Source organism: Mus musculus, chromosome 17 (assembly GCF_000001635.26).
Source record: "Mus musculus strain C57BL/6J chromosome 17, GRCm38.p6 C57BL/6J".
Taxonomy (NCBI): Eukaryota; Metazoa; Chordata; class Mammalia; order Rodentia; family Muridae; genus Mus; species Mus musculus.
The window spans coordinates 82,925,407-82,952,791 of NC_000083.6; the positions used below are offsets into that span (position 1 = coordinate 82,925,407).

The 27,385-nt window shown below is 43.4% G+C and overlaps 1 long non-coding RNA gene across 9 annotated transcripts in view; it reads right to left on the bottom strand.

Annotated features, from left to right (window-relative positions):
- Positions 1 to 27,385, bottom strand: part of Gm34265 — a 182,994-nt gene that overhangs the window by 151,905 nt on the left and 3,704 nt on the right. For 2 of the 9 annotated variants that reach the window (XR_877010.2, XR_877011.2), the window contains exons 2-4: positions 25,077 to 25,148; positions 20,232 to 20,319; positions 17,022 to 17,132 (exon numbers count right to left, since the gene is read on the bottom strand). This is a non-coding gene — a long non-coding RNA (predicted gene, 34265). The other 7 variants (XR_001782291.2, XR_877013.2, XR_877014.3 and 4 more) reach the window with 7 other exon arrangements.

Sequence of the window (27,385 nt, forward strand, 5' to 3'; positions counted from 1 at the left end):
TTAAAAACTCAAGTACCATCAGTCATCAAAACTGAGAGCCTGAGAAACTCACAATTCAAGGTGGTCTACGGAGAAAGGCTGTTAAATGCAATGTGGCATCCTACATGATTGGCTGGAACCGAGGGGGGGAAAGACATTATGTGCAAGCTAAGTAAATGTGAATAAAGCCTGAACTTTTAGTTAATAGTATTGTGTTGATGTTGGTTTATGAGTTGTAACAACTAATATCATACCAATGCAAGACACTCAGAGTGAACTTGTGTCTGAGATACATGGAAACACTTTACAATTTGTCTGGAAACCAAACCCCCTGTTCCTCCTTCCCTTTTTTAAACTGTATTTTATTTCCAGAACTGGGGCTACAACTCAAGGCCTCACAGGTATCAGGCAAGCACTCCTCCACTGTACTGAATTCCCAGGCCTAAAATCAGTTTTTAAAAACAACCATTTTGACTCATTCCAATTACACATGCCTGTTCTGCTCATTTGGTGACATTTTCCTTTTGTGTGTTTGTTACAAGGGATGAGGTAAGACCAGAAGGGGAGGAGGGACGTGAGTCAAGGCAAACAGCTAAGGCTGTCTCTACACTCAGCTTTCAGTGTCAGTCTATCTTTGGCTGCTGAACAACTATATAGAATAGCAGTCAGTGGCTTACAGGTAAGACAGGCACTGAAAGCTAGACTCACTTCCGGCTTCTTCCATTTTGATGAAATTCTAGACTTCTTTGCACCACTATGCAGCATCCCACTGCCTCTTATCTGGCAGCAATCTGGGACCCTTTTAATAGCAATGATAGCATTCCATGAGACAAGTGTCTAACAAACTAGGGGTTATGTTGATTATATACATATAGAGAGAGAAAGTTGTTTACTTCTTAGAATCTTGCTACCTTGTCACTTTATCAATTATGAATCTTTTACTTAGTGTGTCATAAAACTAGATCACTAGATACTTAAACAAAATAGGACATTATAGAGTCATATAGCTGAGAGGTCCCAAGATAGATCTAACCAGGTAAATTTCTATTCACGAACCTAAGTACTGTCCTCAGAACCCAATGAGTGTCCATCTCTTAGGACTTTGCATCCAGTTCCATTTTCAAATTCTGTGTAGCGACCCAAACAATTCAACTCACATCTTCCCAAGTTCAAACTCACTACCTAGAGAGCCTGACTTTTACATCACGGGTATAGAGATTAGCACATTACATTTTCCTGGTTACAAAGGGAACAGAAGTCTCAGAAGCATGGATGTTCTTATGAGTGATCTCAGATGGAGATGGGTATAGAAGTGATGTGTGCGCACATGAATACACACACACACACACACACACACACACACACACACACACAATACACAACACATAAGCTGAGATGCAGGAATACAGTAGATTCCCCCAGAAGAAGATGGACTAAAATGAAGCATGGAAATGGAGGCAGAGGGTCAGCTATCCAAGCAAAGCAGAAAGCTATTGCTGACAAACACAAGAAGATGTGGAACCTTGGAGTACCGCCCTCACCCTCTTTCACAGCCAATCCTTTTCTTGCAGTGTATCCTTCCATCATCCTGTATGCAGATGATGGGTTTGCCACATTCAGAACTATTCTCCATTGTCTGCATCACCCACGCAATACACCGCTCCACCCTCCTTGCCTGTGTCAGCCCACACTTCTGTCTCATCAACACTACTGGAATTGATGGGGGAAAGAAGGAAAAATAAATGATCCCACAGAATTAAACATTTATGTTAGCATATTGTGCAAAGAGCTTTTCTGCGTTTTCAGCGCTAAGAGAGTGGGGGGGGGATTTCAAGGCATCTTCCAGAAAATGTGGATTCCTAATCTGGTTTTGACTAGATATCTTAAGAACTTTGAAGATCATTTGCCCTTCTCTCTGGGTCCACTACTTGTCTACAAAGTGAGGGCAATAGATTTACAAAGAGTCTGCAGTCTCTAACCAGAAATAAGACCATGACAAACTGCCAAAAACCGCACCCACCCTCTAAGCCATTTACCAACTTTCCCTGAGTAATTTTTTTCTATTCACAGACAAGAAAGGGTATGAAGTAGCACACACGTGCAGTGTAAGCAACTCAGGGCAATGCATAAATCATATTATAATGCTGCTGTGCATGTGGTGGGCATTCAAGAGCTGCTTGCTAACAGAATAAACAATAACAGAAAGTAACAATGACTAAAACAAAGCAAGGAAAAGAATATTTTTTCCTTCTTCGGGTTTTATATGGCAACTCCTAGTTGGAAGGATTTTCTCCTCCTGATGTTGGTAACCGGATCCAGTAGTTGGTATCTGGACCTGTCACTAGAGAAATCCCTAACAGAGAGCCTGTCCTTGGTTGTGGGAACTGGCTCCCTTGCAGATTTCTGAAGGTTGACAAAGTCTCTGTTTTCAGACAGACTGCTAGGATGTCAGTGTCAAGGTCAAGCAGACTCATATCTCTATTTCTACAGTGGAAAGGATACAAGTATATGAAAATTCAAGCTTCATCTCCCAGGGAAATTGGGAGACCTGAGCGCTGTGTAATAGTATTCCCATGTAGCGTTATGGGTCTAGAGATCTCCAGTAGGGTCTGTAGGAGTTTCCTGTTCCACTCAGCTTTTTCTACCCTTTGACACTACTGGCCACAATGAAGCTAATTAGTCATTTCACAACCACAGGTCCCTAGCACATCCATCTTCCTAGGCCATCAGTAGCTTCAAAGCTAACCTGTCCTTGGCCTCTGGCTCTATCTCACCAACACATCTGTTAGTGCCCTTAGTCTGCAGAGTCTCCCTTGGAAATGTGCTCTGCAAGTTATTGCCTCATTTGTATCTTAACCAAGCATGTTAAGCCCTTGAGCACTTCTTCCCTAAAGCATTGCCCTTGGCTACCCTAAGGCTGGAATTTTTTTAAACATAGTTTGTTACTGTCACTTATCAGCTTTTTAAAAAATGGCTCCCAACTTTCAGAGAATGAAAAAATGGCTCCAAACTGCTCACCTAGATCCACTCTTAATCTATTTCCACCCCAAGACTTTCTAGTACCCTCACAGAGCTATTCCTGAGTAGCCATTCAGAAGAGGGTGCCCACTGTGACCTGTGCTCTCCAACCTCCAGCTCCTGACTCCTTCCATATCAAAAGACCATCCCCTTCTCACCTCAAACTTTGTCCAACTGGTCTACCTTCTCCAACATTTCTTGATTTCTCCTTCAGCAAAATGAACCTCATTCCTTTGCTTTTCTAAACACTGTACTTTATAGCAAGTGTAACATTTGTACTATTTGTCTATCTATATGCATGTCATAACTGCTGGGCATGCAATTGTGGTATCACAGTCTTTCTGTCATCTCATCCCCCGGGTAGCACAAAGGACCTAACTTCTTCCCAGTGACTTTCACATGTGTTCTCCCTTTTGATCTTCAAAACTACCCTACATTGGGTATTAATATTATTATTATTTTATTATTATTATTACCCTAAATGGTTATTATTATTATTTTTACTATTATTAGCTTCTATTATTTTTACTATTAAATAGAAGAAAAGCCTGAGCACAGAGAAATTCAGTGTCCAACCCAGGGGCATGCACATAATGAGAGATGCTAACCTGCAGAGGTGTTAGGTTTCCCACAATAGCACACAACTAAGCACAAGAAAATGAACACACTCTGGGCTCCCCAGCTAAGATACTAAGTTAAATTTCTATTCAACTAATAATGAATAAATAGCAGCAACTGTTGAGCTACAACATATTGTTTAAACCAACTCAGAGTGTCTGGTTCCAGTCTTATACATTTTGATAGTATTCATGTTTTTGCTGTTCTGCTTGGTTTTAAAACAGAAAGCTAATTAGGCCTTAGTCTCAGTTCTTTCTGTAGAAAATGGCTTTGCCTCACTTTTTTCCAGGGCTACCCCTCTCTACCTGCTTCAACCCTTAAGTAAGCAGCTCCATCAATAAAGATGCCCCTCTATGGACCATGATTATAAGGAAGCTTGTAAGAAATTTAAATAGATGGGATAAAGATGCATCAGCAGAGTTCTGAGCCTGCACCTTTTCTTCTTCAAGCTCATTAATTTGTTTCTTATGCCTTTTTTTAACCAGATGATTGAATAATGACACATTTCTTTTGTCACAACTTGAATGCAATGACTATGCTCCAGACCTACAGGTGAGTGCCTACTCTGGGAAAGTGACAGCCCAGCCTTATTGCTTTTGTGTGGGAAGCATTTCAAGTAGCAGAGAGAAGCAAGCCCCATCAACTTCAGGCATGGAGACGAATACACAATGAGTGGCGTTTCTTTTCCGCAGGAACATTAATTAATCAAGCAGAGTTGGCAAGGATAAGTGGTCTCAAAAGGCAGGGAAGCAAAGATTCTTGCTGCTCTCTAAATGGTTGCAGTATCTTTCCCAGCATCCTGCTTGGGAGCAGTGCTTACAGTTTCCTTGAGTGCTAACTCCATCTCTAATGTTACCATAGCAACATATGTAGGTAAGGGTTTTGTTGTTGTTGTTGTTTTGGTTTGCTTTTTTTTTTTTTTTTTTTTTTTTTTTTTTTTTTTTTTTGCTTGCTTGCTCCATTTTTTTTTTTCAGGTTGCCAGGTGAAACACTTGAAGGAAAAGCCTTTGTTGCATTAGTGAGGGACAAGAGATGTGCTGGTACTTTTAGTCCGAGATGCTATCTTGTGTGGTCCATTTTCTGAAATAAGCTGGATGTGTGGGATATTGCATATTTTCACAATCCTAATAGGAAGGGAACAGTTTGAGCCAGTTTTACAAATTTTACAAGCAAGAAAAGTAAAAAACAGAAAGAAGAATCATGATAAATATGTGGTAAGGGAAGATTTGGGGAAAACATATGAAGGGTCTAAGGTTGCAAATGAAGACTATGGAGATGAATGACATCGTTTTGTAAGGACCAGCACCTAATGGCATAACTGCCCTGGTCTTCTTTGCTACTGCATGATAATCTCAGTCAATCCCACTACAAATTCTGGGAGAAATCTATGGTGTTTGGACTTAGAGAAGTAAAGGATTGCAAAGGAGATTATAGAAATGATCAGAGCAGACGGTACAGGCTGTTGGAAGAGTTAGCATGTATAACGGGCAGATTCTGGAATACTACAAAAATCACATGATATGATCTTCTGAAAGGTCTGATCAGTCTGTGGTGGGGTGCTGGGGGAATAGATGCAAGGGTGGCTGCAAAAAACAGCCAGGAGGTAACTGCTGAGGTTCATAAAATGGATGGTGACAGCTAAGATGGAGAAGAGCCAGGAGAAGTGATCAGATTTCAGATAGCAAAGATAGACTGTAATACTTCCTGATACTTGGATGTGAAGAAGGCAAAGAAAACTCAAGGATAACTTTCTGGTCTGGGACTTTTAAAATGGAATTGCTATCAAGGAAAGGTAGTCTGCAGCTGTTGTGACTTTGGCAGGAATAAGGAAGTTTGAGAGACTTTCAGCCTAAGAAGATGATCTGTCTTTCAAGTGGAGGTGCCAAGTAGGCAGCTGGCTACAGGAATCTGGAGTGTGAAAGTGGCCCTCTAAATTTTCACGTTGCTGGCACATAAAAAGTAGCTATAGTTACAGGGCAGGATGGGGTTTGGAAAAGAGTGGATGAATAGGTGAGAGAACTGAGCCTATCCCAATGGTATATCAAGAGGGAGGAGGAAGATCCAGCAAACAGCTCAAGTAAAGGTGACCATGGGTACAAAGCATACAGCAAACCACTCATAGACAGTATGTCAAAAAGGAGCACCCATGTCCACCATGCTAGCCACTCAATAAAGATAAATATTAATGACTAAGCACATGCTGGAACAGCATGGGTGTCATGGAAGATGTTGATAAATCAATTTTCAAAGATGGATTTGCAAAAAGAGCAGAAATAAGAAATATCAATATACATTGGAGATAATGAGTATAGATACACTTTTCAGGATTTGTGTTGCAGCCTGTGAAAAAGAATGAGAAGACAAAGCTGGTGGGGAGAAATCTCACTGTGTGAAGAGGGCAGGCCAACTGTATGCTCATAAGATGGATCCAGAAAAGAGCGAGAGGCAGCTGTGACACTGAGGAGGGAAGAGTGGCTGCGGGTACTGTCTGAAAGAGCAAAATGGTGCCTGTGACATAGGGCCCAGGAGATGCTAGGATTGGTTTTACACAGGAAACACAGAAGACATGGTACAGGTGCTGACAGGGGAGCCTCTGTGGAAGCCTCTTCTAAAGGCTTTAATGTTCTCAGTGCAGTAAATTATAGTCGCCAAGCAATGTGGGAGGAGAAGGTGTTGAAGGTTGGAGGTGTGAAGCAATTGTCACTTGAAGGCACAAGGAGGAGCACTTCACTTATTTTTGAGCCTAAAAAATAAGCACTTGGCTACTTGCAGTATGGAACATGCTAGTATGCAGTTATGGAACATGCCTACATGCCCTTTGGTAGTTAAATGGATTAAAAAGTGTGCATGCGCGCGCGCGCACACACACACACACACACACACACACACACACACACACACACACACACACACACACACCGTAGTAAAGTTTTATTAAACCACAAGGAAAAAATAGACTATCATTTTCAGGAAAATAAATGGATGAAATTAGAAATCACTGGGTTGTGCGAAACAAGTGAGATGGATATCCATGTATTCTCTTCTGGGTGGAATCTAGCAGGAGAACAAGGAACACGAAAACAAAGAGATGTTTGTCACACATGTGAAGGAGAAAGGGTAGAGGGAAGATGAGCAGAGGTTAGTGTGATCAAAGCACATTACATGCATGTATAAAGATGCCACAATAACCCATTTGTTCATCACAATTAATACATGTTAATAGAAATAATCAACAAGGATAAACCCTTGAAACTACAAATGCAATAAAATTCATTCTACCCAATGTGTACAAAAGCAAGAATTCCTATGACTATTATAGAGATTCTCTTCAAACTTTAAACTTGAGAAGGTATGTTTCTTAAATGGAAGAACCAGCTGAAATATTTCCAAGTAGGATTTTCCAACTATTGCCTATGGCTGAGATAATAAAGGCTTGGGCTATCAGCCTTGAGGGAGACACCATTAAAGACCTTTCCCAGATGTTAGAACTTGAAGCTAAATCTAGACTTTTTTCTTGATTTATTGTGAAGGCAGTTGTAGCTGAAGTCAAAAATAATAGGTGGAATCAAGAATGTTAGTTTAAACCACAGTACTGTAAGGAAAAGAGGGGAAAATAGGAAGCAAAGAGAGGAGAGGGTAACTTAAAACTAGTGTGGAACTCTTGGTCAGGATGTAGACTGAATGAGAGGCAGGATCATGACTCCAGAACTCCGGGGACAATTCCTACAGTTTTACATGGACGACAGAAGGTTGTATCTGGGATAGAAGAGGTCTGCCACACCTACCATAGCAGAGTGCCCATCACATCAAAAATTGCTGTAAGAAGAAAAATGCCCCAGTTGATAGTGGTGTGACTCTCCATTTCTGTGGCTTAGAATTTGGCCTTTATACCACCAACCAGCTAGTTGCTCAATGGTCCCTAACTATTATTGAAAAACCAACCAGGGGATGTTCACAGCCTTTTAGGCATAGGGTGGAAGCAATCTAAAGGGTGCCACCTCATCAAAACATTATCCTCTTGGCATCTCCTCTGGAGCTTCAAGATCTTATAACTGATGTGTCAATAAAGCATTCCTGCCCATCTTCTCTGGAAGAGCTTATTTGGTCCGAAGGAGTGGAGAGCAGTCATGTGGGAATTAGTAGAGTTGCACAACTGTTGCTGTGTATCAAGTTGCCCCAAAGCCCAACATATTTAACACACTCTTTCTAGCTCACATTTTCTGTGGCTAGAAATCTAGACACTGCTTAGATGAGTCCTTATATAAAAGCATAGCACAGGGTGTTTGATTTTTTAAATTCAGTCACATGAGGCTGGGCATTGAGCTCAGCGGTAGAAAGCTTGCCAAGCAATCACAAGGTCCTGAGTTCAGTCCTCAACTCAGTAATAATAATAATAACAACAACAACAAAAATAATAATATTATAGCTTTAGTCATGGCACAACTCAACGAGGGAAGATTTTCTTCAACATTCATGTGTTTGCAGGTGACATTCAGTCCTTTGAAGACTGATGGACAGAATTCTTCCATTACAGAAGGCTGGTCAGTAGCTCAGTTCCTTCTCTATGGAGAAGTCCATGCCATGGCATCCAGCTGAAAAGTAGGTGAACAGAAGAGGAGTGGGAGAGGACACAATGGAGCTACAGACTCATTCTCTCTCTCTCTCTCTCTCTCTCCCTCCCTCCCTCCCTCCCTCTCCCTCTCCCTCTCTCCCTCTCCCTCTCCCTCTCTCCCTCTCCCTCCCCCTCCCCCTCCCCCTCCCCCCCCCCTCTCTCTCTCTCTCTCTCTCATTAGAATCCAGGTACTATATGTGGCCCCGGGGGAGAGACAACATATAGATTGCACACTGACAGAACACCAGGACACAAAAACCAGACAGTGCCACTTAAGGGGCTGTCTGCTCTTAACAATGAACTCAAAACTAGGTTGCTGATGCTCCTGTAAGATGCTCCTTAACACCTTTGGCCTCCACTCCTGGCTCTGAGAAAAATAAAGCTGAGAAATAAGAGGAGTTCTGCCCCATCAGGTGGCAAGTGAGAATGCGCACTTTTCTTCCCTTTTTCATTTTCCCATGTAAGTGGTATGAATGTGTGTGCATGGCTTTGCATGTGTGTGCTCATCCACACATGGTCCTGCATGCAGAAGCCCAGGGTGGATTTCACAAATCATCCTCAATCATTTCTCCATGTCACTCACCAAGGTAGCATCTTTCAACTAAAAAACAGTTTGCCAGTGTGGTTCGTGTTTGTAGTGTAGTGTAGTGTAGTGTAGTGTAGTTTTGTTCTTCTTACATTCAACTATAGGTTTTTTTAATTAGAGATTTTCTCTATTTACATTTCAAATGTTATACCCTTTCCTAGTTTCCCCTATGAAAATCCCCTATCCCCTACACCCTACCCCTGCTCACCAACCCACCCATTCCTACTTGTAGTGAGTTTGCTCTGGCAATTCCATTCACACCTTCTGAAGTTGCAGTTACAGGCAGACACCACATCCACCAGGCATTTAAGTGGGTTTCTGAGAATTCAAACTCCAGTCGTCATGCTTGTCTGGCAAACGCTGAGGCTGAGGAGCCATCACCTGACCTAGTCTCCCTTTCTAAACCAAGCAAGTTGCTCGCTACAGTTTCAGCTCCCACTGTGCAGTCTGCTTGAGCTCTCAGCTCCCCTGGGCTCACGAGGGCCCTCAAGAGACTTCCTCCTTACAGATCTGTAAGTTTATTTATTGTCCATTCCAGCACATCTCCCTGTCTGAAGGCCTGCATCACATGAATAGGGAAGCCATGCCTCCTTCTGTCTTCTACTAGATTTCTCATGGAAAAGGAGTGAAGATCTTTACCAATCCTATGTCTGATAGAGAGCTAATATCCAATATATACAAAGAACTCAAAACATTTGACTCCAGAAAACCAAATAACCTTATTTGAAAATGGGGAACAGAGCTAAACAAAGAATTCTCAATTGAGCAATACCGAATGGCTGAGAAGCACCTTTAAAAATGTTCAACATCCTTAGTCATCAGGGAAATGCAAGTCAAAACAACCCTGAGATTCCACCCTCATACCAGTCAGAATGGCTAAGATCAAAAACTCAGGTGACAGCAGATGCTGGTTAGGATGTGGAGAAAGAAGAACACTCCTCCATTGTTGGTGGGATTGCATCCTGGTACAACCCCTCTGGAAATCAGTCTGGTGGTTCTTCAGAAAATTGGACAAAGTATTACTGGGGACCCAGCTATACTCCTGGGCATATACCCAGAAGATGCTCCAACATGTAATAAGGACATATGCTCCACTATGTTCATAGCAGCCTCATCTATAATAGCCAGAAGCTGGAAAAAACCCCAGATGTCCCTCAACAGAGGAATGAATACATAAAATCTGGTACATTTACACAATGGAGTACTACACAGCTATTAAAAACAATGACTTGTGGCAAGTGGGTGGAACTATAAAGTATCATCCAGAGTGAGGTAACCCAATCACAAAAGAACACACATGGTATGCACTCACTGATAAGTGAATATTAGCCCAAAAGCTCAGAATACCCAAGATACTATTAACAGACCACATGAAGCTCAAGAAGAAGGAAGACCAAAGTGTGAATACTTCGATCCTTCTTAGAAGGTGGAGCAAAATACTCATTGAAGGAAATATGGAGACAAAGTATGGAGCAGAGACTAAAGGAAAGGCCATCCAGAGACTGCCCCACCTGGGGATTCATCCCATATACAGTCACCAAATTCATACACTATTGTGGATGCCAAGAAGTACATGCTTACAGGAGCCTGATAAAGATGTCTCCTGAGAGGCTCTGCTAGAGCCTGACATATACAGAGGTGGATGCTTGAAAACAACCATTGGACTGATCATGGGGTCCCCAGTGGAGGAGTTAGAGTTAGGAGTAGAGCTGAAGGAGTTTGTAACCCCATAGGAAGAACAACAATGTCAAAAACCAACCAGACCTCCAAGAACTCCCAGGGACTAAACCACCAACCAAGGAGTTGGACATGGAGGAACCTATGGCTCCAGCCACATATGTAGCAAAGGATGACCTTGTCGGGCATCAATGGAAGAAGAGGATCTTGGTCCTGTGAAGACGTGATACCCCTGTGTAGGGGAAATCAAGGGTGGGGAGGTGGGAGTGGATGGGTGAGTGGGAAAGCACACTCATAGAATCACAGGGAGGGGCATGGGATAGGGGGTTTCTGGGGAGGAAACCAGGAAAGGGGATAACATTTGAAATGTAAATAAAGAAAATATCCAAGAAAAAAAGTTCTCTCACTCAGACTCTAACCTATTCTATGTCCCTCAAAAGGGATATGGATAGCAGAATTAAATAATTTAGAATGTTTTCAAATGTCAGGTGTGATGAATTCCACCTTGCAGAAGTGATCGCTGGCCTGGGCATTGTTCATACATCATGGGCTGTACCTCCTGAGAGCAAATGATCACTTTCCTTCCTCGTAGCTTTTGCAGCTGCAAAGAGGATAGTGGGATAAGTAGGGACTGGGTTCCACACTTTAGAGCCTCACAAACCTAGGCTTTGGTCTCAGTTCATTTTCTTTTTTTGCTTTGCAACCCTAGGCTCATATCTGAGCCTTCTGTGCGTGTTACACGGGAAAGAGGAGGGAAAGTTTTCACTGTGTGATTGCAGGCAGAGATCAGAGACCAAAGCGCTACACTGCCCTCTCAGAGACTCCTGTTCTCCTTGGGCTCTCGGCCTCTCAATTCCAAGTCTCTCTCATTCCTCTGAGCTATGCTTCGATCCTTTCCTCGATCCTTTTCCCAAAAAAAGCCCTCACTTTTCAAATGTAGTGTGTCAGAAGAATCTCCTCCAGAGGGCTTTCTGGTGTAAGATCAGAGTGTCTTTGTGCTAGGGCATTCAAGACCTGAGAAGCCTGTGAGCCACCCATCAAAAATGGCTCTGTGGTTAAAAATGGATACATAGAAATACCTTCAAGTGCCTCTCTCAGATTTAATCCTACCCTGTAACCGTGCCAATTCCCAGCTCCAGCTAAGCCAAATCGTCCATTTTATCCACTCGTGTTCCCAAGCTGTTGGAAATTACAAATGCCTGCTGACCAGCCCCCATTACAAATCTATGCTGTTCAGCACCAGTTGCTCACTAACCCTTTTTATTCATTCTTATTAACTGTCTAGCCTGCTCCATATGGCAGCAATTTATGTCTATCTAACTCTTCTCTAATACCCCACCCACTTTCTTCATAGCCTCCTGCAGGACTACAGTCTTAATGCCCTTTACCTCAGCTCCTCTTTCCTGTACCTCAGACAGCTGGCTTGTTTCCCCAGCTGCCTGGCCTCCGCAATATGCAGAGGAGGAACTACGCCTCTTTTCTATTGTTAACTGAGAACATTTTAGCTCATCCTTATGTCTAAGATCTTATCACATGACCCACTCTTCTTTAGGTCAGCAGTTCTCAATCAGCGGATCATAACCCCTTTAGGGGTTCACATATCAGATATCCTGTATATCAAATATTTACATTATAATTCATGACAGAGATACTTATATTATAATTCATAATAGTTATAAAATTACAGCTATGAAGTGGCAGTAAGATAATTTTATGGTTAGGGGTTACCACAACATGAGGAGCTCTATTGAAGGGTCTGGGTCTTTTCTGTGTCTCTATGACAGCAACTGTCCTTCCATCCACCAACATCACAGGAAAATCACACTTTTCAGCCATGGATCCACATACTCTCCATCCATCAATCCACACACTCTCCAGCCATGAATCTACAGCCTTCCTCTTGCTCTCATCTTCCTAGGTGTCTATTTTCAGCATTTAATGGAAAATCTTACTCAAGTGTCTGACATCCCCCATCACCTGTTATGTCCTCCATGGGCTCATACTTTGAATGCTTGTCAAATTTTTAAGCTATTTTGAGAAACTGTGCAATGTTGAGGGGGCAAGAGGCTAGTTGGTGGGAGCAGGTTACCAGGAGTGGACCTTTGAAGATTAAAGGCTGCTCTCTGTTTCGTGGCTCACCACAGTGTTAAGAACCTCTCTGCCACTAATCCCTACTAACATGAACCCTGCTGTACCTTCCCCACTACAGTGAAAACTTGAGGCAAGATAATCTCCTTCAATTTGTTCCTGAGAGGTACTTTGTTCACAACAGGGCAGAAACATCATCTAGTCTTATCTCCATCCTTTTCTAACCACCCTTGAGCAATAGTAAACATAGATAATTTTTCTTCTGTCTTCAGTGCCTCCTTTCTCTATGGTTCACCTCCCCCCTCCCCACAAATGATGTATATTACAGTGGAGTAATGAAGTTCAGTCATGAGCAGTGAGATGGGATCACTGGAGACCTCCAGGCAGTGAAAGAACAACTGAGTGGAAGCAAGAGCAGGTTACAACTGAGCAGACAAAAAAGGCAAAGCCCAGTGGTAAGGATGGCATCTCTCTCTCTCTCTCTCTCTCTCTCTCTCTCTCTCTCTCTCTCTCTCTCACACACACACACACACACACACACACACACACAGACACACACGTGTGTGCGTGCTCTTTAGCTATTGAAGCCTGTGAAAATGAAGACAAGAACTTAAGGACTCTAAACCAGAAGAAAATATCTTAATCTTTCTACAGAACCACCAGGAAGGTGACTATTGTCTCTGCACATGTCATGAGAATGCTAGCAGATGTAAATGAATGCTATCCTAAAAGTCCCCCACACGCTCCCCCACCCACTCCCACTTCTTGGCCCTGTCGTTCCCCTGTACTGAGGCATATAAAGTTTGCACGACTAATGGGCCTCTCTTTCCACTGATGGCCGAATAGGCCATTTTCTGATTCATGTGCAGCTAGAGACACGAGCTCCAGGGGGGTACTGGTTAGTTCATATTGTTGTTCCACCTATAGGATTGCCGATCCCTTGAGCTCCTTGGGTACTTTCTCTAGCTCCTCCATTGGGGGCCCTGTGATCCATCCAATAGCTGACTGTGAGCATCCACTTGACTGTCTTTTTTTAATTTGAGGGTAGGGGTGGGGTAGGGAGGACTGTGACTATAGAAACAGAAACAACACATCCAGGAATCCTTTTCAGTTGAAAATCAGAGCTTCACTCCCATGTATTTGTCCCATCAGAAAAGATCATTTCTGTCTTAGTGGGACCAGCAAAGCTGAGAACTCTAATGGAGGACAGAGTACAAACAAGATGTTGTCTCTAGTCCCCTTCAGCTGATTTCAATGTTCTTGTGATTTATCAAAACATCAATAGAGACAGGAACATGTTTCTAAGCTAAGTGTGTTTCTCTGCTGGCAATGAACTTGTGAAGGCAGAGAGCATCCGATGGTGACCAGCCAAGCAAGGCCAGCTTTGCTACCCTAAGGGTTCAGACATATTTATCATGCTCCACCTTCTTCCTGAAAGTGCGGCAGCTTAAGATCTCAGGGCTCCTGCCTGCTTCAGCAACCTTATGTAGAAGCATGCAGCCTATCCCCGCGTCCCTCCTTGTCATATCTATCATTCCTCTTCCTAGTTTCATCAAGATTTATAGGGATGACTGGCAGCAAAGAGTCAGCAATGATTAACTGGAAGAGATACCTCTAAGTCACAGAACAATTCCCTTCTTTGGCAGTCTGAAGAAGGCATCTCATTTCTCCAGGTTATTTTAGTATTTGAATCTCGGTAATAAATGAGACCCTGAGTCCCTTTCTCCATTAGACAGTGAGATGGATACTATCTAAATTTGGGGGCTGATGCAGAACTGAGAGTAGGAAAGAGATTTTTCAATGGGCATCTCTTACCAAGTAGCCTCTTCCTGCGCCATGACCTCCCGTCTCATTTTCTGGTCTGCCAGAGGCTCTGCAGTCACCTCTCAGGTGGTGGACAAAAAAAAAAAAAAGAAGTCTCAGGATTCGTGGTTTATTCAAGAAAGACCTGGGAAAGAGACCTCAGCCTTCTAACCAACACTGATCAAATTACCTTTTCCAGATTAGCTCAATCTTCCCATAAGGTCTCAATGCATTTGTCAATAAAATGCTCAGAAAATCAGTCAGTCAAGGGGCAAGATTTTCTCAGTAAAATACTTGCCTCATACGCATGAGGACCTGAGCTATAGAACCCTAGTGCCCACATTTTTAAAAATCTGGGTACAGTAGCACATGATTATAATCCCAGCACTGAAAAAATAGGAGGCAGGCAGATCCTGAGGGCTCACTGGGCATCATTCTCTACTGCCAATGAACTTTGGAGGCAGATGGGAGAGGGCAGAGATGGTCAGAGAGCCATTAGCCGAGTCAGAACAGCTTTGCTCACTGTATGGTTTGATGTCTTTATCATTAGTTAGCATTATATTCTCTTCCTTCTGCCTGAAGATGATGCATCTTAAAATCTCAGGGCTTCTGCTTCGGCAACCTTATATAGAAATATGCAGCCGATTTCTACCTCCCCCCTGTGTCACTGCTCTTATTTCTCCTCTTTACGACCTAGACTAGTCAACTGGGACCGTCTTGGCTAGTGACAGTCTCAAGAGAAAAAAATCTAAAGGTGGACATTGCCTGAGAAACAAAACCCAAAGTTGTCTCTTGGCCTTCACATGTATGTATATATGTGTACACAGACAAAATAGAGGAGCGAGCATGTGTGCACGAGCATGCGTGTGCACACACACACACACACACACACACACACACACACACTCACAAAGCAAACAAACTAGGAACAAGGTGCAGTAAGCCTATTCTTGTTAATTACTCCATGAATGTTACAGAAGATAACTACAGAGGCACACACTCTGAACCACTGGAAGAGAAGTTGCTAGACACTTGTAGACACTGGGAGAATTGCCAGTGAAGGCTAGCAGATCATGCCTTCATTTGTTTAGGCCTCCAGGATCTCTGTGGTTTGGTTCCATTAACGACTTCATCATTGAAGAAATTCATTCCTTGCCAATTTTTTATTATTTATTAATAGAATTTCACATCCATGCTGGCTCCAATATACAACAACCATACACAGTACTTCCTGGGATTCCTGATTATTAAAAAAAAAAAAAAAAAAAGTGAAATAAAGACCACCGCAGTAAAATGCCTGTCTATCTTCTTGCTTTGAAGGACATTTATTCATATTAAGCATCTTGGTTTCCTCATCTGTAAAACAGGGATGACAAGAATATCTACTGTGCCATAAAGCGAGTTTCTTTTTTTTAATATTTTTAATATTTTTATTAGGTATTTTCCTCATTTACATTTCCAATGTTATCCCAAAAGTCCCTCATACCCTCCCCCCCCCAATCCTCTACCCACCCACTCCCATTTTTTTGGCCCTGGCGTTCCCCTGTACTGGGGCATATAAAGTTTGCAAGTCCAATGGGCCTCTCTTTCCAGTGATGGCCGACTAGGCCATCTTTTGATACATATGCAGCTAGAGTCAAGAGCTCCGGGGTACTGGTTAGTTCATAATGTTGTTCCACCTATAGGGTTGCAGATCCCTTTAGCTCCTTGGGTACTTTCTCTAGCTCCTCCATTGGGGGCCCTGTGATCCATCCAATAGCTGACTGTGAGCATCCACTTCTGTGTTTGCTAGGCCCCGGCATAGTGTCACAAGAGACAGCTATATCTGGGTCATAAAGCGAGTTTCTTAATCTTGGCATTATGACTTTCTAGAGTCAGATGATCCTTTGCTGTGGAGACTGTCCTACATACTGCAGGATTTTGGGTATCATTCCACAACTCCAACAGTCCTATTCTAGTAGCATCTCCCTTTTGCCCAGTTATGATCTTCAGAATGACTCTATATATTGCCAGAAGTCCCCCTTAAGGAGCAGAGGTCACCCTTGTCTAGGAACCCACTGCTGCAGAGAAGTAAAGGATGGAGAAAGGACTTCACCCTGACCCAGGCACCCAGGAGAAGCTCCCTGCCCTGACTTAGCAGAGGAGTCTGCTGGCAGAAACCCTAAGAAAGTTTGCCTTTCTGAACTGCCCCCATCCTTCAAAGGTCTGGGTGAGAGGGTCCAGGTGGCAGAGACCACCTGAAAAACTTATAACTATGTTTGTTATTATCTCTCCCTCTTCTCTAGTGACGGTACAAGCAATCTATTGGAAAATAGACTTTATTACTCCCCTTCAATGCTTGAATGCCTGCCCAGCCAAAGACATTATACACTATAGTGAATATATTTATGGGATTTTTACAAACAATAAAAATAACCCATCTGGTCTCCCCCTTTTAATCTTTGCTTAGAGGCCATTTTGTTATAACACGGAAATTCCGGCTTCCCGGTGGCACAGAAGGGAAGACTAAGGGTACCTCCTTAACCCTTCAGTGCCCACCACTGTTCTGCTGCCACCCAAATAGTAAAAGCAGTGCTTGTGTTAACTGACAGCTCCCAAGAGATGGGTGTGAGTGATGGTTGTCAGTATCCCGGACCTTACCTTCTGCTCTCTGTCTGCACACGTTCAGTCAAGTTCATAGCAGTTGCTGTTCTTCAACCGCAGTGGTCCTTGATCTCACTCACAGCCCCTGCCTCCTTCCACTGTGGAAATCTAGACATGAGAAATGGTGGTTTCTCTTTAGTTTGGTTCTTTTTTTTTTTCTGACTAAGGATTCACTCAACCTTATACAGGATGTTGCCTTGGCCCATAATCATCCCAGTGTCTTTCATCTGAAGGAGCTTGAAGCTTTTGATGGTAGACTCTTAAAATGAGGCATACTACCCTGCTTGGGTGATCCTATCCAAGAGTTAGTGAACCTGTATTACAGCCCATAATAAGCTGTCTATTCAGTAGTCTCAAAGACTCCTAAGCTTTAGGCAAAGTAAGATCTCAGATCTTCTCACACAAATGCTCACCTATAGAGTCTTCTCCAACCCTCTCTACCCTCTGAGCTCATGGGTCATATTTTAAACTAGAACGTGTAATGGTCTGTTTATCCATTCCATTTCAAATCTTAGCACCTTAAACCAAGACCTGGATATTGAGACAACTTTGAGTCTCTAAGTCAACCTTCAGTTACTCCTCCTTCCCCCAACTTTTCTCAGCATCTTTAAACCCTCTTAAATTGTGACTGAATTCATGCCTATCATCATCAAAAACAGGGTGAGTAAGTCATAGCCGACAACCCAAGTCAAGTCACAATCTGCCTTTCTACACAAGATGTTTTGGAAGACAGCCAGACTCATTTGTTTATGTTCTATCAGCGCTGCTTTCCTAACACCACAGAGACCATTAATTGGGTGTAGATCAGAAATATCTACCATCTGGCCCTTTACAGAAAATGTTTACCAAAGCCCCTAAACTAAGCCTTGAAGGGTACAAAGCCTAAGTCTAAGTCAGGTTGCTATGAGTTTTCCATTTGTTTTAAAGTCACTAAGCAGTATGTCTAGGAATTGTAGGTCACAAAGTTTTGAATTCATGAAAAAGAAAGAAAGAAAGAAAGAGAGAGAGAGAGAGAGAGAGAGAGAGAGAGAGAGAGAGAGAGAGAGAGAGGAAGGAAGGAAGGAAGGAAGGAAGGAAGGAAGGAAGGAAGAAAGAAAGAAAGAAAGAAAGAAAGAAAGAAAGAAAGAAAGAAAGAAAGAAAGAAAGAAAGAAATGTGATCATTCAAAGCAGCTTCTTCTTGCGGTAGATTGTAATTAACACAGAGATCCATAACTAGACAGTGTACAGAGAGCGAGAGACTCTGGAGCACCCACCCCTAAATGCGATGTCTTCATCCTTTCTCCACAAGGCTCAGGGATCTATGCCAACGAGAAGATGCTAGATGACCCCAAGTAAAGAATGTTTTCCAGATCTGACAGGCCTGATGCATCTATGAACTGATAGAGAGTGTAGCAGCTTGCACAGGACCTGCTCAGGTTCAAGCCAGATGGGGCTCCATCCCTGGGAGGGGAAATGGAGGATCAGTCCCACCCCCAATCAAGAAGCTATTTGCAGTTGGCAAAGGGAAAAGCAGTTTTCTCCAATGGAGTGTCACTGAGCATAACAACTAGACTCCAGGTCCATGCCCAGGAGTAGTTGGCCAACACAAAATAAAATCCATGTTTGGGGGCTGGTCATTTCTTCAGTTTGCTCTTAGCTTTTCTCTTATTGGGTTTCATTTGTGTTTCAGTTTTTCTTTTTTGGAAATGTATGTGTGTGTGTGAAAGAGAGAGGGGGGTGGGGAGGATCTGGGAGAACTTGGGAGAGGGGAAAAACATTATCAAGATGTATTAAAGAAATTTTAAATGAAATATAAATAAATAAATGTGATCATCCCTAGGGGTTTACTCAGAATTCAAGAAACACTCTGTTCTTGGTGTACCTTGATTCTAATAATCCCATCAAAGTAAAGACGGTTAATTAATTAATTGTTAATCATTTTATTCAAAATATGTTCATTTAAGTATAAGGGGAAGGGATGGAAGTAATCTCTGAAGAAAGAGTAAAAGTCTAGAGACAAATTGAGGCTAAGAAGCAGCCAGAGCCCCGGAACCAGGACAGCTTCTGCAGAAATGGACATGTCCCAGTGGAAGCCATGATTCCCTCTCAATGTGAGCCTGGATGTGTGGCAATGAGATGTAATGTGGCTCCCAAAACAGAGAACTTGAAAAGTTACCATGGTCACTACTTGAAAAGAGGTTCCCTCTTTGCTGGCACTTATTAAACCTAACAGTGCATTAGATTCCAACATCATTGTATGGAAATTAATTCTCACAGCCCTAAATCCAGAGAACTTATGGCCATTGGTCATCTTTTAAACTCTGGAGCATTCTCTTGTACAGTTCTCCCAGATGCTTCCAAGATCAGAGATCATCTGTCTAAATTATGCAATGTAGAGTTAACTGTTCAAATGAGAAAATATTAACACATTTGAACACATGGAGATGCTAAACTAAATTGATATTAATAAATACTGAGCATAGGAACAAGTGGAGATGGGTCATTTGCTAGAGAAAGGATGTTACAACTTGTTCAGAGAACGGGGGTTGGGTTCTGGCAAGCTTGGATTACAATCGTCACATGTGACCTCATATTTCTATCCTAGATAGTTTCTGTTGCTGAGGCCAACACTATGACCAAAAGCAACTTACAGGAGAGAAGTGTTTGTTTCATCTTACATTTCTAGTTTCATGTTCCATCACCAAAGGATGTCAGGCAGCAACTCAAGGCAGAAACATGAAAGCAGGAACTAAAGCAGTGACCACAGAGGAGTGCTGCTTACTGGCTGTCTTAGTTAGGGTTTTACTGCTGTGAACAGATACTATGACCAAGGCAAGTCTTATAAAGGACAACATTTAATTAGGGCTGGCTTACAGGTTCAGAGGGTCAGTCCATGATCATCAAGGCAGAAACATGGCAGCATCCAGGCATGCATGGTTCAGGAGGAACTGAGAGTTCTACATCTTCATCTAAAGGCTGCCAGCAGACTATTGTCTTCCAGGCAGCTACAATGAGGTCTTAAAACCCACACCCACAGTGACATAGCTACTCCAACAGACCACACCTTCTAATAGTCCCTGGGCCAAGCATATACAAGCCATCATAGTGGCTTGTTTTCCATGGTTTGCTTAGCCTGCTTATATAGCCCAAGACCACTTGCCCCAGCAAGTAGTACCACCTACCATGGGCTGAGCCTCAGTCAATCACTAAGCAAGAAAATGACTCACAGACTTTTGAACAGGCCAATCTGGTTGAAACCCACACACACTTCCAATTGGGATTCATTCTTCCCAAATTATCCAAGGTTGTATCAAACTGGAAAACAAAAAACAAAACAAAAACAAAACTCTAACCAGCACATCTTCCAAGCCTCAGTTTGTTCACCTGAAAAATAAAAATTCTAGCAATTTTCTATTAGAGGGATTACATGGGGATAAATGATATGGTGACAGAGATAGAGACAGAGACAGAGACAGAAACAGAGACAGAGACAGAGATAGAGAGAATACATAGTACCTGGAGCCCAGAAGCACTCAGGAACTTTAGAATTCTAGTGATTTCTAAGATTAATTCCCCAAATACTTCTCATTTAACACTGAAATCGCATGCTTCACTTAACAGAACATACGGGTATAAGAATGTCTCAGTTTTCCCACGGCAAGTAACAAGCTCTGGGGGGTGGATATGGAAAGAATGTTCTCAGTCTGCTACCTACCAGCAACACAACCATCAAAGACACTGCCACAGGAAAGCAGCAATCGCCTTTGTTTTATTATTTTTCCAAATAAAACTCACCCATGTTGAACTTGAGCACCAGCTGCCCAGGCACTCCATGTCCTCCAGCCTTCTGAGTACTTTCGCCTGTTAAAGCACTGTGCCTCAAACTAGCCTGAAGCTTGTTCTGCCCTGTGGGGACGGCCCAGAGGTGGGGATGGTGTTTAGGGCACCAGGGACACTGGATCCTTCTCCTTGGCTCTCCCACCTCCTGTGGTCTTTGAGCCAGACTTCACACCAACCAAAAACGTGCTAGGAATTCAAATTCTCAGACCCCACCCCAGGCTCACTGAATCAGGAGCTATGCATAAGGTAGGCATCTGTACTTTAACAAGCCTCTTCAACATTGTCCTTATCTACGTGGACATATATTTATGACTTATCACCCTTTCCATCTCTAGACTTTGGAATTTCAAAAAGAAAGAAATAAAAGACAAATTATGCTACTAAATACAAAACTAGATTTGTGGGCCTCTGAAGCCTGCCTCAGAGGCTGAGGGGGCTAAGACGTTAATGTGCTTGCTATGCCCTGGATTTAATCCCCAGGACCCACATAAGAAGTCAGGCATGGTAAGGCAAGCTTGTGATCCCAGCGCTGGGTAAACAGGTTGGTCTTTGTTAGCTTTGCTAAGCATTGGGACCTGAGCCCCTGTAAGCCATTCTCTCTCAAAAACAAAGTTAGGATAGGGTGTGGTGATCAGCAAGATGTCCTTGTGGGTAATGGTGCTGACTGTCAAGGTGAGTCCCCAGAGCCTCAGTGGTGGGAAGTAAGAATCAACTCTGGAAGGTGGGCCTTTAACCGTCACATACCAGGATTTGGTCTGTGTGCATTCATACAGATAAGGGGGGGGGGTGATTTCTGAAGAATGACAGCCAAGATTAACTGTTGGCTTCCACACACATGTCCATGCATAGACTCACATAGACACACATACACACACATGGAAGAGGGAGAGAGAGAGAGAGAGAGAGAGAGAGAGAGAGAGAGAGAGAGAGAGAGAAAGAGAGAGAGAGAGAGAGAGAGTCTGTATCACAATTCAAGGAGCCTTTTGCCCCTTCAGCATCCCCAGCACCTCTCAGGTGACATTTATTTCCCTTGGCATCTGTGACAACTCTAGCTGACTTCTTTCCTCCTCTAAATATTTATCTTTCTCAAGCCAATCCTCCGAAGGATGATCTTGTTCTTTCAGCCACTCCAGGTCTCCTTCCTTTACTTCCCCAGAGTCCTCTGACTGAGGGAGAGAGTGGGGGAGTCACGAGGAGCAGAGCAGACCCCCCAGAATCAAGTCCTCTGTGTTCTGAGTCTCCTGCCCCTGCCCACTAACCCCACCTCAACTTCTCAACTTCTGGAAACTTCCTTAGCTCGGCTTTCCTCACTCCCAGCTTTCCTAAATAAAGGCAAAATGTTGCACTCTGACAAAAAAGTGATAGCAGTTTTTTTTAATCTCCACCCATAAAAGGCTATAATACCAACAATAATAATAATAATAATCCAATATATTTAAACCAATCACATTTAAAGGTCATAGAAGAAAGAGTTAGGCATAAAAAAATATTTGGCCCAAGGATTTATTTTCTATTTTTTTAGATGGGCCCTTTGATACCAAAGTTTAACTCTAAAGTTGCTCTGTTTTTATTGAAGCATTATTTATAGACAAAATTTCCTATCCATATTGCCATCTGGTTACTTCCCTTAATTGCTAGAAGTGGAGATTCCCTAGCCAATTAAAGTTTCCAAATAAAAGTGGTGTTTAGTTAAATGATTGGAACATTGCACACAGGTATGAAACTGTTTCCCCAGTTACTCTGTTTCTTCCTTAAGTTTACTTGGAAGATTAAGGTCGTGCTTGATCAGGGAAGGCTACACCTGGGTGATTAAGGTCATGCGTGCTTGGTTAAGGTCACGGCTTGAGTGTTTATGGACATACTTGGTTGGTTTAAGGTCACACTTGCAGGGTTGAGGTCACACTTTGTTGCTTAAGGTTCCATGTGATGGTTAAGGTCATACGTGGTTGGTGAAGGTCGTTCTTGGTTGGTCAGACTATAATGACGAGTGTCTCTGCAGAAGTTCTGAATGAGCACCCTGAGGTGAGCACTGCGCTGCGCATCTTGCATTCAAGTCTATAATTCTCACAACAGTTTGTCTGTCCTTTAACTCCAGCTTTACAGGTAAGAAAAGTGACTCACAGAGACATCCATCACACACCAAGCCACAGAGGTGAGATCAAGTCCTCTCTCATGGAACCGAGATCCCAGACTCCTCAGCACTCTGCTAAGCACAGCCGTCCACCAGTGCTTTCCTCAGGGAAGCTTCACAGATCCACTTCTTCCTGAGATCCCCGAGACAGAAGAGCAGTTCTGTTATAGATGCTCAGTGTGTTGAGAGCAAGATGTGGAAACTGGCCACACGGAGCAGGGACCACAAAACAGCAGTGCTGAGAGATGCCAGAAGGAACTGCTGCTTCCTGATTCTGCTGTCTTTTACGCCTGACTCAATCCACACTTGAGGATACGACTGACATCCCATGGGTTACATCTCCCCATGCCTCGCCCCAACTTCTGCTAACAGCCCTGATGCCCCCTGTCTTAGTTAGGGTTTTACTGCTGTGAACAGACACCATGACCAAGGCAAGTCTTATAAAAAACAACAACAACAACATTTAATTGGGGCTGGCTTACAGGTTCAGAGGTTCAGTCCATTATCATCAAGGTGGGAGCATGGCAGTATCCAGGCAGGCATGGCGCAGGAGGAGCTGAGAGTTCTATGTCTTCATCCAAAGGCTGCTAGTGGAAGACTGACTTCTGGGCAACTAGGGTGAGGATCTTATACCCACACCCAATGTGACACACCCATTCCAACCAGGTCACACCTATTCCAACAAGGCCACACCTTCAGATGGTACCACTCCCTAGTCCAAGGATATACAAACCTTCACACCCCCAGACCAGCAGCTCAATGATACCCCACCTAAAATTCACCATTGTAATCTACAGCTTTCATTCTTTAGGTTCACAAGACAAAAGCCTGGAGGCCACTAACCTGGTGGAAGTGTTGGGTGACTGAGTGTCTGGCGCCCCTACTCCTGAGATAACCCCCCACCTGAAGTAAGAAGGAGGGCCTCTTTTTAATTCAAAGACACCCTACTTTTCCTGTATCAGTATTATTGCTAATGTGTTTTCTGCTCAACAAATAAAAATGTATATTTAAAGGAAGGAAAGAAGGGAGGGAGGGAGGGAGGGAGGGAGGGAGGGAGGGAGGAAGGAAGGAAGGAAGGAAGGAAGGAAGGAAGGAAGGAAGGAAGGAAGGAAGGAAGGAAGGAAAGAAGGAAGGAAAGAAGGAAGGAAAGAAGGAAGGAAAGAAGGAAAGAGGGAAGGGGAAGAGGAGGGAGGGAGGGAGGGAGGGAGGGAGGGAGGGAGGGAGGGAGGGAGGGAGGGAGGGAGTTTAGCCAATCTAAGGGCAACCTTAAGGCCTTCTTAGTCAGGTTACAAGGGTCACTATGTAGACTGGCCCTTATCTGTGGGGACATTCTCTTTGTACCTACTATAACAGGTCAAAGCTGGCATTTCATTTCATTGGTTTTGAAAAGTGGTTTGTTTTGTTGCTTTGGCCTTTTTTTCCCCCTTCATCTCAGGCTTCCTTCCCTTGCCTTTTGGCCATCTGAAATGTTAGAATTCTGGAAATCATTTCATTTAAGGAGAAGGCACTGAATGATACAGAAGCACTTCTCAGCAATGCACCAACTCGGCTGACTTGCCACCCTTCCCCCCCCAATGCTGTCCTGCCTCCTGGAGAGGCAAGATAGCAGCCTAGCAGCAGCCATCCAAACTCTGCTGTTGCCAGCAGGCTTATGTCTGCCTAATTCAGGGCAGCTTTTCCATGGATGGCTTTGGTACCATTCTATTCAGAGACAAGACAAATGGAAGACGATTGGCAAGGAAGACAGAAGATGTTCAGAGACGGTCAACAGCAATTCATGCAAAGAGGAGGAAGCATTCTATTGAAACGGAGTTACCCGGAGCCTATTCACAGCCTCGACTTCAGAGGGTAGCTGTCTCTATCTCTGAAAAGGAAAATGACTCCCTCTCTAAGCCTCTTTAATGGGGACTTCATCAAAGCCAGTTTAATTCCCATCTGCTGGGTATGGAAGTTTTCGTCCACAGCTTTGCTATACGTTGACATTTCTTTTCTATTACAAAGCTTTGTACTTGTCCCATGATGATGCAAATACGCGTCTTATACCCAAAGCCCGGAGCTGCTTCCCAGCCTCACCCGCCTGGAGAAGAAGGAGCCTGCTCACCACGCAACGCTGCTCAGGAACCGGCTCACCACACAAGGCCGCTCATTCTCTCCAGCTCATTCCAGCATCCACCTACGAAAAAGCACAGCTCTCACTCCTAAGGGAATAGGTAGCGTCTATTCTGGAGACAAATTTGAGTGACAGTTACCGCCAAATGCCAAACCTGAAACTGGTAAGAGTTTCGTCAAGTTTTTATAGTTACAGAAGCCAAGAAAGGCATGAATCAAGGCATTTTCCAGACACATGGGTGGGAAACACGCAGTCACAGCAGAGAACTCTCTGCTACAGGCATTCTTAGCCTTTGGGTTAATGGACATCAGCAGTCCGCTTATCTACTACATTTCAGATTGCTTCGTCTGATACTTACAAGGACATTAGATCGGACACCCAGAAGGGCCATGAATGGTTGTCGAAGGGCTAGAGATAATCAGGATAATTAGGTCCTAGATCTGCAACATCCCAACTCATGGCAGTTGCAGGAATTCTAATCTTTAATATAGGTGTGTTCTTTTTATTTTTTCAGAGAACTCTGGTTCACACTGATAGTACTGGGGCACTGAAGGATTCTACTTCGAGGTCTGTTTCTTCATCCTATATGGCAAATAGACCCTTCTTGTCTCTGAAGATACCATCCAGGCTTCCCAAGAACAAACTCCAGGGATTTCCACAAGTGACCTTCTTAGAGAGTCCCAGGATCCTGTGAAACTCCCCAGAATTGATTTGAGCAAGACAAGAATCACATAAAGGGACAGTTCCCACGTCTGCCTTTCTTTCTTTCTTTCTTTCTTTCTTTCTTTCTTTCTTTTTTGTTGGTTTGGTTTGGTTTGGTTTGGTTTGGTTTGCTTTGCTTTGCTTTGCTTTGCTTTGCTTTGCTTTGCTTTGCTTTGGTTTTCGAGACAGGGTTTCTCTGTGTAGCCCTGGCTGTCCTGGAACTCACCCTGTAGACCAGGCTGGCCTCGAACTCAGAAATCCACCTGCCTCTGCCTCCCAAGTGCTGGAATTAAAGGCATGGGCCACCACTGCCCAGCTCATGTTTTTCAAAAAGAGCTGAACATGATGTAGATTACCATGCAGGTCTCGAGGTCTCTTCCTGGAAGACCGAATTGGTCACAAGTGGCATTTGTACTCATGGGGAAACTAAGCTGTCACTCATTCAGCCGCTCACAGGGAGAGAAAGGAAGGAAGCTGCAGCCCCACCTGGGGACGCTTGCTCTGCATGGAGGGGACACCTGCTCCCAGAATCGGCAGATCAGCTGATCACCCTGAGGACGGGGGCTGCCACTCAGTAGCCTCTTTCTCAGCTGAATTCATCAGGGAGGCTTTAAAAAAAAATGAAAAACAAACGAAACAAAAACAGATTAACGATTTCTTTGGACTCTGTTTCACTTTGAAGAAAGTGTTTTATGATTATGTTTTATTTGTTTGTTTATTTTCTTCAAATACCATTGATGTAGCATCCACAATAGCCTGCTGCTTTTCAAATCGAGTACTATGACGTGGAAACGTAATATAGAGTTGATGATTGAGCGTGGCTCGCTGAGAGAATGTGGGGCAGAGGACCGAGAGAGGTAACCTGGTAAGTTTGAGCTGGGTTGGAAGCCCCAGGGACCCAAAGGGACTATAGGAGCTTCACCTGCTCCGGACACCAGGCCCCTGTCACACAGCCACAGCTCCCCATAGAAAGAGTTGTGACCGTCAGTCACATAGGGGCAGCACCCACAAGGCCCTTTGCAGATGAGGCATCCCGAACATCTCAGACCAAGCCAATAGGAAGCACCTGCTGTCAGACCCCAACTCACCCCAAAATGTATCTAAGATTCTATCCAGAAGGAGTAAATAGTGTGAGAGAATTACTCCATCGCCTAAGAGCATCTGTCTGATTAGAACTGTAACCCTAGGGTATGCAATGGTGTCAGCGTTTGGATGCTGATTATGGGGTGGATCCCTGGATATGGCAGTCTCTACATGGTCCATCCTTTCATCTCAGCTCCAAACTTTGTCTCTGTAACTCCTTCCATGGGTGTTTTGTTCCCAATTCTAAGGAGGGGCATAGTGTCCACACTTCAGTCTTCACTCTTCTTGAGTTTCATGTGTTTAGCAAATTGTACCTTATATCTTGGGAATCCTAGGTTTGGGGCTAATATCCACTTATCAGTGAGTACATATTGTGTGAGTTCCTTTGTGAATGTGTTACCTCACTCAGGATGATGCTCTCCAGGTCCATCCATTTGGCTAGAAATTTCATAAATTCATTCTTTTTAATAGCTGAGTAGTACTCCATTGTGTAGATGTACCACATTTTCTGTATC